The sequence below is a fragment of the Rhipicephalus sanguineus genome, chromosome 3 (genome assembly GCF_013339695.2).
Source record: "Rhipicephalus sanguineus isolate Rsan-2018 chromosome 3, BIME_Rsan_1.4, whole genome shotgun sequence".
In the NCBI taxonomy this organism is placed as follows: domain Eukaryota; kingdom Metazoa; phylum Arthropoda; class Arachnida; order Ixodida; family Ixodidae; genus Rhipicephalus; species Rhipicephalus sanguineus.
In genome coordinates, this window is record NC_051178.1 from 54,410,312 (window position 1) to 54,422,256 (window position 11,945).

The 11,945-nt window shown below is 47.1% G+C and overlaps 1 long non-coding RNA gene across 3 annotated transcripts; it reads left to right on the forward strand.

Moving 5' to 3' along the window:
* The first annotated feature begins 7,036 nt into the window (after positions 1 to 7,036).
* LOC125757604 (uncharacterized) lies at positions 7,037 to 10,054 on the forward strand. Of its 3 annotated transcripts, XR_007415341.1 has the most exons (4): positions 7,037 to 7,055; positions 9,261 to 9,342; positions 9,410 to 9,549; positions 9,936 to 10,054. It is a non-coding gene; the product is annotated as an uncharacterized LOC125757604 (long non-coding RNA). The 3 variants fall into 3 exon arrangements; XR_007415340.1 differs by lacking the exon at positions 7,037 to 7,055 and having other exon boundaries at positions 9,222 to 9,342; positions 9,410 to 9,602; XR_007415339.1 differs by lacking the exon at positions 7,037 to 7,055 and having other exon boundaries at positions 9,222 to 9,342.
* The last annotated feature ends 1,891 nt before the right edge of the window (positions 10,055 to 11,945 follow it).

Consider the following 11,945-nt stretch of genomic DNA (forward strand, 5'->3'; position numbering starts at 1 on the left):
CGCTGCCTCCGAAGGCGACGAACATGGGGCTCTACCGCTCGGTTCTGCAGTGCCGCGTTTACGCAACGGAGCCCAGTGTCAGCCTGCACCGGTAACCGCGGGACAAGAAACAGCGTGAAGCATGGGTTTTAAAGCTAAGAACCGGCAAGTAGCCATCCGCTACGAGTCTTGTGTGCAACAAGCACTTCCGCGACGAAGAATTTTGTTACTGCGTCGGGCTTGCGATGTTCGGTGAGTAGCAGACAGCGCGCACTGAGACGATGGCTCGCGCGCGCTTCCCGCCGGCAAATAATGCTTATCTGCCACAGGATGGTAAAAGCGCTACCTTTTACCACGTGCGATGCCATCTCAGAACACCCCAATGCGACCTCTTGATCGTCGGCCCCGTGCTCAGCGTCCACAAAATCGGCTGCAGATGCGCAAGTCATTGTTTAGATACGTTGAATTAAAAAAACGCACAGGGTCCCTTAAGCATTCGTTAAAGATGACTAGAAGGCGAAAGCCATCTTCTTCTTGTCAGTCGATGTACTGATTCTCCCGCGCCCCCTTCCAAAAGCGTTCTGCACCTATACGCGGTTTTGCATGGCCTCCGTGACCAGTCACGGAGGCAATGCAAAGAGACCATGACGTGTGAATACGTCATCATGTGACGTCATTTTATGTGACGTCATAATGACGCTACATATATTGGCGATCTGTGACGTCATGATGACGTCACATGGTGACACCATCACGTGACGATTATTTTTTGCATCACTCGTGTTGACGCCGCCGACGCGGGACGCCGGCGGGCAACCTTCCCATTTGATGAGGCATGCATTGCTTCATAAGCTACATAAATTTTGCATTGCCTCCGTCATCGGCCCACCGGCCAACCCCATGTATTTTGTTGGAGCCTCATTTATTTACGTGGGAAAGATGCCACCCTGTTGGCGTTAGACACGACACTGCTGCCAAAATTGCTCGGGTACACGCCAAATAATTATTATCCTGTTTTGCGGCTGCTGGTTGCTGCAATACTTTCTATTTTATTCACCGCTATTTCAAGTTCATGTGGGTCCTAGTTTGCAGAACAAGTCCGGCAAACGTTACTGTATTTTCTTTCTTTTCCTATGCGTCGCATGCTACTACATGCTCGGTCTCGTAAACTACTTCTCCTTCCACCAGCAATCTCGAAGTGGTGAAGCTTTCGTCTATGAATTTGTTGATGACAGAGAGCGGCAAGTTCACTGGAATGCAAACGGAACGATAATTAAGGAGCATTAAAAAAAGGCGTCGCATTTGCTCACGTTTTGTGTGAGCACCAAACGAAACGAATGCACTGAATAGAGAAACGGAAGCAGCGGCATTTGCCCGCTGAGAAGACCGATCAATGCGCAGTGCGAGACAACTTGTCAAATGACATTGAAACGTACCCGAATTTAGACTGAAAAAGAAAAAAAAAAGACTGAATCGTCGGGACGGCAGATCACGAAGTTGCCATGCGCACCGAAGCCGCAGTTGTAAGGAAATTGTTTTTGAACTGCTCTGATAGCGTCCGCGCAACAGTAGTTGTTTGTTTACTCACAAATTCCCATATTTTGCGGCCTAAAGTTCACAGCGCGGTGCCAAAACGCGCTCGTAGCAAAAGCGAAACCATCAGTACGAACATACATGCAGACGCTCATACATACAGAGGCACAGTCAGTCGTCGCGAACCCGTGCGATCGCTGGCTTGAGGCTTCTTTCTGTTATGCTCCGTTTGGTTATACAGGCAGTCTACTCTAACGAGATATTTCACAGTTTGCACTCAGCGAGTGACTACCTTTCACGCAAGAAGCCGGTTCAGGGGTCTCCAACGCGGTGACAGAGTGACGCGGGTGCTCGGTTTTCTGCAAAGAGACAGCGACTGTAGACTATCTTGTGCTTTCAGTTCGTCGAAAATGATTATTTTCACAGTAAAGAACACAGTTCATTTCGAAAGTACCTACAGAAATGCCCTGTAGGGCTTCCGCGAGGTGTTTTCGTAGAGCGCCGACAGCAAAACCTATGGGGAGCGCGCCGGCGGTATCCTGCCTAGCACGCAATCGAGGCGCGTCCGACAGAGGGCGACTCCGTAACTCCTCGAGGCCAATATAGCATCAGCACGCACGGCATTCAGGTGTTCTTATAAACATTAGATAGCCCAGAAAGATGCGGTCTGGAAGGTTTGTCAAAATTGTTTTTTTTTAGCTTTACGCGCCAACACATGCAGAGTACTTAAAGGTACTTTTCGATAAATCACTTCTTGATTCTAGCCTTCCCTTATACTGGAAAAAAGCAATGAATGTCCCAATACAGAAGTCTGGCCCACGGGTCGATGTCTCTAATTACCGACAAATACCACTGAATAGGGCGGCACGTAAAATTCTCGAACATATAATATATACCTGTATAGTTGAGCAGATAAACAAGTATTCAATATTCACGCCACAGCAACATGGGTTTCGCAATGGTTTTTCTTCCAACTCAACTTACCGAATTAGCGCATGTGATAGCATACGCGAAAAAAAGGAAAAAAAAGTGATTGTATTTTTTTCATACTTAAAGAAGGCGTTTGACAGTGCCCCACACCGTTTAGTTCTTGACAAGGTGACTGCGTATAGCATGAATTTACAGGTCTTCTTATGGGTCGCCGATTACTTGACATTACGCCAGAAGTTTGTAATTGTTAATGGTGCCCGGTCGTGTTCGTCGCAGCTAACGCCAGGCGTCCTCCAAGGGTCGGTGTTAGGACCACTTTTATTAGCGATATATAGAAGTGACATAACTGAACGTATAGAATCTCACATACGACTGTTCGCGGACGACTGCGTTTCGTATAGGGAAATTGGGGATTCTCAGGACAGAGATTTCATTCACAGAGACGTAGCCAAAATTAGCGATTGGTCTACACGATGGCGCATGCAGTTGAACTTGAACAAAACAGTTTACATGGAGTTTACTCGTAAAAGGTCACAGTCCGAAACCTCGTACACAATTAACAATGTCATTATAAGTAAGGTTACTGACTACAAATGGCAACAGTGTTTTGTGTTTCCACAGTACGAGCGAGTATTGTGCGCTAGTGCATTGTTGGGGCAAACTATTAGCCCCGAGAAGTTGGGGTGGCGCCGCCTGGCGGGAGGCGTGGATGACGTCACGGCAAGGACTCTTCGACGCCCGCAGTGACGCGCCGGCATATCGCTCGCTTGCTTCGTGCGCTGTCCCGCTGTTGACGTTCGCTTTTTGCCTGTCTCAAGCTTCAGATGAATGACGAAAACAGCATCGTTATTGTTCCTAGTAAAACGACAAAAAGTTTTATGCATTTTTTTTCACAGTACCCAAAAGTGCCCGCGCGCCGTCGTGCACACTTTGAAAGGGGTGATCAGGTTTGTCGTTGTGTCGCGCTGCTAACTTCGGGGATGGGTCTGATTCCCGACCACAGCAGCCGCATTCCGACGGGTGTGAAAAGCAACATTTCTCTGCTTAGATACAGAAGCACGTTAAAGAATTCGAAGTGGTCAAAATTAATCTGCAGCTTGTCACAATCATGTTGTGGTCTCGACACGCAAGACATTATTAGGTTGCGTTGTTCACGGGCGATTCCTTTAAAAAATATGATGGCTTCGCCTCCACAAGTGTTATTTGCATCGGACGCATCTGGGATCAGCGGACAGCGTTCTTGCCCGTGTGCCAAACCCTGCACACGATTACGAGAGCGATTGAGCCTCGCAAAATATCTCGAAAGCGCTCGCCCGAGAATACCGCCGCAGTTGTTGTGTTTGTTTTTCTTGTGTACTCGCTCACTCATCATGTTGTTTAATTTCACGTTTTTCTCGCAATAATTTCGCGACTTCATTTCATAACATAAAAAAGTTGAGGTAAATTGCGGATACTCCTTATTGCTGTCAGATTGTGTCTTCATGCAGCATCGTAGCAACGGCGCTGTTACACTTGTATAAGTACTAGTTTAGATAGCCAGCTCGTAACTTATTTTGTTTTTTTTTGCATTTGATATACACCTCAGCACCATCAACCTTTATGTGGACATGACGTGCGAGACCATTAATTCACTCAGTAAGGCAAAGGACGTTTAATTAATACGTGGGGCACGTCACTGAGAGTGCCATCGAAACAGTATCGCGGTAACGCTCTAATCACGGTAACGTTTACGACAGCATAAAAAGACATGTAACTTATAATTTATAAGTTACATGGCTGTTACAGCAATTTTATCTTTGTGTTCTCTTCATTTCCCTCTCTCATAAAGGTTACATCGACAGTAGCGTGCCAAGTTAAAAGCTAAAGCACCGCGATAGACGTCAGACTCTGGAGTTTCCAAGATGTGTGGCGCCACCTGTCGGAGAAGTATTGAGTAGTGCATAGACCGACTCTCTCGCATAGTTTGCTATGGGACCAGGTGCAACTAGCGAGTGCGAAACAACGATTGAGCTTAATATCGCGTGTGTTTGCGCATTTAGCACTCAGAACGAGAGCTGTGAATTGCTCTCCGCTAGTCGGACGCGCCACCGAACCGTCGTGAAGTGCTTGCTGGATAATTCGCCTGAACGACGGCGAAAACAGCAGCAGACGAGAGCCCTCCGCACGCTACGAAGAAACTCCGCAAAAGACGCACTGTTGCGTTGTGAATTGCCACGGACGTAAAAGACTGAATAACAACGTTCAGTTTTAGCGATTTCCATAGTTGTCGTACGAAGAAGAAAGGCGAGAGCGCTGGATACGGGCCGTTGCGAGCGTGCGAAGTACCCGCGTTCTCCACGGCCGGTGGCATGAATGTGTGGCTCTGCTGTTGTTTTGCGCAGCCCTGATGCAAAACCGTGGTAACCTTGACTATGAAGCTCAGCAGAGGCTCTGACCGCGGTGCTTGTCGTGTAACACGAAGTGAGCAGCTAGAGGCAGACTGGAGACGCGTGATACGCACACCGCGACGAGTTGGCCGTCACAACACAGCATCGCGGACGTATGTACGTTTTGAAGGCTCAGAGTTCTGGTTCTAACTAGCTAACACCATGTGCGTCATACAAGTAAATCGCAGAATGTTGGTCGTGACCCCCTTCAGGTTTGTTTCGCCCGTGTCCTCCGCGGTTGCCGTAGCTATCTCGGAGGCCACGGTTTTGCCTTTGGTTGTACCCCGCGAAAGTGGACACGCACGTATCCCCATTTGCAGTACATACAAACGGAAGACGACCATCAAGAGACCATTTGAGGATGCGTAATAAAACACTCCAATGCACAGGAAGCGAGAGATGAATTAAGGGAGAATGCAACTGAAAAGGCGAAAAATCGCCGGAGCCATTCGCCCCTGATGAGCCGAGTTTTGTACCACTGATCGTAAGATGCATAGCTAAGTAAATTGATCGTGTATGTAGGTACTTTATCGCTGTGGCATACGTATGTACCCGATTTTAACGCATTTAGGCTCTAGAGAAGGGATGTCGGAGGGCTTGCCTCGAACTCGGTGTCGTGTGATGCTCGCTTGTACTTGCGCGTTGCAGCGCGCAGAAATAACTAAAACTTATTTTGTTGTACTCGCAGTTCGCTTTGATCAGCTTCCTTTGTTTCTGAAGCGTGGATTGGCGGAAGAAGCTTTCCAGGTCCTTGATTTTCAGAAAACCGCGCCTCGACACCAATGAAAGAGGAGGGTTATATTGCGGCCTATGCACATTCGCTTGCGGGCGGCTCTCTTTGCACTACCCAGTTAGGGCCAAGGCTACGATGAGGGCGCTGGTGGCGGTGTTTTTCGCAGCGCCGCCTGGGCAGAGTCTGACGTCTATGAGCATTGTAACCTTTAGATTGTAACTTATAAAAGCGCAATGACTCATCCGTCAGGGGGCCTACACTATGGAGTGGAAGTTTATTGATCAATGTGTCACATCGCGATCTGTCTTGTTCAAGACTGGCTTTATCAATTGAACAGCGGATGATGTACACACGGAACGGGTCTTGACAGCAGAAATGCAAATCACAGAAGCAGCGATTTTACATTGCGACATACTGAGGCAAGCGATGGTGGAGTATGAACTAAAACTGGACTTCAATAAGGTGAGCCCGCTTCCAAAACCCGTAATTTATTAAGTGACATAATCTGCACAGACACCGGCAAAAGCACAAGAACGAAAAACCATCGTATGTTGGTCAAATGTTTGTGCTAAACAACTTATTAGGTAGCTCTTACATCTATTTTGCTTTTAAGCCGCAGAAGTAATTAATTTGCCTCCGGGAAGCTTCGCATATGGCGACAAGATAAAGTACTGTGAGCACACGACAACCGACCAAATTAAACTTACGATGCGATCGAAGAACCATCCCGTGGCGCGAGAAAATTTTTTCCGAGACTCGCAATGCAATTTAATTGAATTTCGCTGTCGTGTTGTCTAGTTTGTTTCTTTTTTTTTCGCGTTATAATTAACGGATCGTAAAGTGCAGCAAACATCACGGGACAACATAGCGCCAAACACGCTTAACCGTCATCAATTCGCCAACACGGGAGGAAAAGATGCCGCTGAGTTCACAAAACAGCGTGGGACGGCCGCTCCAGTAGAGAGGCCGCGTAGAGAGATGTATGAGCTCGCGGTGAGTAACAAATGTGGCGTCCTCGAGGCGCCGCTTGAACTTTATCGAACCAGGGACGGCGTCATCTCTCCTAGGCTTTGCACAGCTTGAGGTGTATGCCGGGAAAAGCATTCGAATGCGAGGCGGTTGGTGCGGCTATAAGTCGCGTTTGTGCAGTGCTGTTCTTTGTTTAATCGATTTAACCAGGTTTTACACTCCGCGCTTTGTTGACGTGCGTGGTCTAGTCGTGTTGTGTACGTGAGTGGCGTGTAACTAGTGATACATCACACAAGGACAGTCATTAACGTGCGCGATCCGCCGCAAATCAGCCACGAGGCATTGCAACGGGCACGTTCAGTGGGCTGCGCGGCCATTGCGACGAGCTGCATTGCTGATTCTTCGCTTGCCTGAGGCTGGCAATTGTCGAGCGGGTTGCATCCGTTGTTACGTTGCCCGAAGACAATAGTAAATGTGATTTGCAGGTAAGCAATATTCTCTATTGAGTACGTTATTTGCTTGTGTATATGTACTTATGTCGCGTGTTTACCTGAATGCATGCTCATGCTTACGCTACTCTACGAGATGGGTCGTGTCATACTTTTATGTAATCGTGTCATACTTTTATGTTTTAAATAAATCGTGTCATACTTTTATGTAATGCATTGTTATTGGCAGTATTTGCTCTGCGTTTGACATAACAAGATGAGTGTTTCGGCGTATATTATCAAACATACGACTAAGATCATTCGTTATCATATACGTTTATGTGGGAAGAGATCGAGGACAGAAGTTTAACCCTTGCTGTCGCCGTCTTGGTACCTTCAACACGCTCGATGAAGGCTGCAATCACGGTGTGAAATACTGTAGGCGGCATAAACAAAGTGCCCCAGATCAGCTTTGCCCAGACGAGCTCTGCGTGCGCAGTAACTCGCTCCTGTCAATGGCAGTCTGGGCTGTTTGTCATGTCCTTGTCACCGGTATGATAATTCGTGGCGTCTATACGCAGTGTGTCGGCTAATTCAACTTTTCGCCATGCTTCAAACTCTGCTGCAGTAGTTTTAGGTGGACGAGTGAGGGTTTAAGGCGGTAATGCGGGATAGTTGGTTGTGATCACTGGTGTTCATTTCGGTAGCACAAAGAAAACTAGACACATTAAAAAAAAAAAAGCCCTCGTAGAGTGATGTAGCGCGCCGCGCGTGTGCAACGTGTTTTTGTGTGTTTCCTTGCAGTAAAGTCAGTTGATGTCTAGCGCCCGTCCTGTCTACGTGTCCTCTCTTGTCTTTAATTGTTTTGCGCTACCGAAATGAATAAAGCTTTAAGTACCCGAAATACAATGAAATGGCGTTAAGAGTGCGATCTAAGTGTAGTTTTAAGTGTCTTAAAGGAAATCACAGCATCCTTCCGTTTATAGCTGAATGTAGCAAACCCGAGGCACTGCGCCGACCGAAGTAAACATTTAATACACACACAAGAAAGGACGTTTATGACGTGAAAAAATAAATTGTTAAATCCAGTGCTTTGGCTGAGCACGTTTCAGAGGACACGCAATCGACTGGGGGAAGGCACGTGCTCGCGCTAGAGAAAAATGACTGTTACGACGTTTTTATCTCGAGTCGCTCTTGGTACCGACCACTCCGTGTGTGTGCGTGCGTGCGTGTGTGTGCGTGTGCTCGCGCGTGCGTGTGCGCGCGTGTGTTTGCTCACGTGTGTGCTCGCGTGTGTGTATGGGCTCGCGCGTGCGTGTGTGTTTGTGTGCTCGCGCGAGCGTGTGTGTGCTCGCGTGTGTGTGTTTGCGCTCGCGCGTGTGTGTATGTTTGCTCGCGCGTGCGTGTGTGTTCGTGCGCGTGTGTTTGCTCGCGTGTGTGCTCGTGCGCGCGTGTGTGTGTGCTCGCGCGTGCGTGTGTGTGTGCGCGCGCGCGTGTGTGCTCGTGCGCGTGTGTGCTCACGCGTGCGTGCGTGTGTGTGTGCGTGCGCGCGTGTGTGCTCGTGCGCGTGTTTGCTCGCGTGTGTGTGTGCTCGCGCGTGCGTGTGTGCTCGCGCGCGTGTGTGCTCGCGTGTGTGCGCGCGTGCGTGTGTGTGCGCGCGTGTGTGTATGTGTGTGTGTGTGTGCACGCGTGTGTGTGCGCGTGCGTGTGTGTGTGCTTTTTGCTTTAGTCGGATCAGTGCCTCGGGTTTTCAACGTCACCACGTATCAACCCAACCAGACGGGCTTCCGTCAGACTTCAAAGTTCTGCGTCTTGACCTAACTTGAAACCTTACCACAAAATATATGCTGAAGTCATCTTCATTCCATAGTTGCGCTCATACATATCACAATGTACAGCATTCAAAATTCAGATAATTCATGCTAATGCTTACGCTGCTGTAAGAGTTGGGTCGAGTCAGAAAAATAAATTGTCATGCTTTTACGCATTGTTGCCGGCAGTATTTGCTCTGCGTCGATCGATTACGTCTTACTGCTTCGCTATCGAAACGGGGCAGCTGAGAATATGTTACGCGATAAGCGATACGCTGTGGCTTAACGATTTTTCAGATAGCACGAATGCAGCAATCGTGCAAACGTAGGAGTTCGAAGGGCGACATGGTCAGTGTGGTTGGTATGTCTTTCGATGTCCTTAGTTCCTTGGCGATAAAAATTTGTTCTCTGGCACTGAGATAACTTTTTTTGTGTTCTCGTTCTGTTCTAGGGTGCAAGCAACGTGTCATTGTGGTTAGAAAAAATGAATCAGTATACATGTGATTTAACTGTCAAAGCCGGAATGTTTAAAGGTACGTAGACAACACAAATGATTTTTTTCCCGCCATATTAAATATGTTGCGTTGGAACTGTTTACAGCATACATCCCGCCCAAGGCATGCTGGGATGATCTCCTATCAGGCAGCTTGGAAACTTCCAGACGCCGATATGCCTTACGTTCGGTGCAGCCGAGGTTATGAACTGTCAAGTGGAATATGCCCCTTGAGGAAAACAATTAGGTACGAGCATATTCAAGCTCCACGTGAAATGCCAAGTATGGTCACTGAAAAATGTAAATTGTAATGCTTCTGTTTCTAATCGCCTGCTGTCGTGTTTCCGCTACTAAACTGTCACTTACATTATTGTATTGCTGACTCTTGTGCTAAACAGATGTAAATTGCATTTGGGATTAACGTGCGTTTTCAAATAAGATTTTTGTTTTCCGATAAACGTATTGCAGATAGTACATTTGAGGAACGCTTATGTATTGGTCAAGTAACACCCTTTTTTTTTGGGGGGGGGGGGGGAGTGTGGAGTTGTGTCTACCATTACATGTTATCGGCAGTTGTGTGCAAAGTGGCAGTAACCGTTGGAATATTGTAAAATAACGGTCCTCTCCTTTTAGGATCGACTGTCCAGCGAGGAGATTGCGGAATCAGCAGCTGACATATTGACTGATGAAACATGATGGTGCGTGCAGCAAGAGAGGGCTTGACTGCAGATCCCGACCACCTGCTCCTGTAAATTTGTACCAACCACAGGCGAAAACAAGGAGAAACGCTTTGAATACCTGCTGTCTTCTATCAGCTAGACAAGTCCCTGAAGCTATAAATCAATAAACTTTGATGTATTCCGCTTTGGAGGTATAAAGCAATGAAATATGAATTCTTTTCGAATGGTGCATGTTCTTTTTTTCTTTAGAAAATTTCTTGTGAGCACGCACAACCCGTGTAACAAGAGTAGAGGACTGACAATCACCCTCTTTTTGGCTGCCCTCTGGGTTTCAGCTGTCCTGCTTATGTGCAAAGTACCAGCAGTTTTGGTATGCCGCACAAATTAGTGTACTTAAGGAGAAGCACGATGTTGATCACGTATTATTTGCAGGGGGCTCCATTCAGTATGACCGCTCTACCTGTGGCCCATCGACCCAGGTGTCGCCTAACAAAGGGTATGTGCCTTTTTTTTTTCGATCTTCTTTCTGCGACGCATTTCGGACCACCCGCTACGCGCATGATCGGCCCAGCCAAGTGTCGTCTAGCAAGAGAAGCGTGGCTCTTCCTTTAGGGCTTCTTTCTGTGCACGCCTAATCTTTTGTACTTCTTTCTGCGGCTTTATCATGCAGCGTACAAATATGTACACAGAGTGATGAGAACTTTCACGGAGGTGTCATATGGCCTGCCCTTTCCTGAATACACACGCTGGAGCTTTGCAATAATTCTGGTACATGCGTGTCTGCTTAGGGCACGACAATTTCGGTGTCCGTGGCAAGAGATGTACGCTTCCCTAATCGCAAGAAAAAACACAAAACAATTTCCTTTGGAGTTGGCTTAGAGCTTGCATGCATCATAACGTCACACCTTCGCCCACAAGCATCGCGTCGTGCAAATGCGGTCTGCCACTAAAACGTTAAGTAAGAAGAGCAGGTGATTGACAGATATTCTTAATCATGAGTTGTGCCATGTGTTTCAGACAAGTATCCTCTCTTGATCCAATTACGTAGATGCTTAAGCATTACAATTTGCATCTCTCGAGAAAACCGCGTTCCGGCTCTTGATATGCGCTCTTGGTATTATTGTATGTTTTGCGTATGCATACATTTACATTTACTGCGTGTTTTTCTGATAATATCATTCAGCATTCGTATATAATATGCACATACGTACCAGCTAGCTACTTATTAAGCGATGATTTCAGACATTTCTTTGGGTTTTGCGAGAAGTACGTAAAACTGACTAAACGTGGCGTATGGCGAATGGTTTGTATATCAATTTTGAATATGCTCTACGCCGTGAGGAGCAGTGTTAATTCTCCGCGCACTTCTTTACGGCCTTCAGCAGCTTCCCTGCTTTGTCAACCTCACATTTTGTCAGTATCCACGTTTCCATTGTTGATCCCACATTTGAAGGTCAACAAAATCGCAAATGGCCCTGTAACAAATAGACGGCTCGTATTTATTATCGGATAACACATAGTTTGATAAGCACGAATAACACAGCCAATGAAAGTGCACGAGCAGCAGAAAAATAGTTCACGCCAACCTATGCTTAAACTGCATAGAAGTTGGACCAAGAGAGGATGGCCTGACACGTATATCATGATACTGTTATAAAATCTCTGGTCTTCACTGATATTGACGGGTCGCCCCCATTTTAATAATAATCGCGGTTCATCATTACTGTAGTGCATGCTAACTCCAAGTCGCCTCGAATATGCGAATGTTTTGTTAGCTGCCTCTTTCTAATGAGCGAAGGCGACGCGTTTGGCCTCGGTCACTGCAATTGTCACGTTCTATAAGCAGTCATGCACTTGATTTATTACAATGCGCCATCGCGTGTGTTCCGAGAAGCACCTTCCATGTGACACCTTCCGCAAAGGTCCGCATTTCTTAGCGTACGTATATAGACGGTGTATTAAA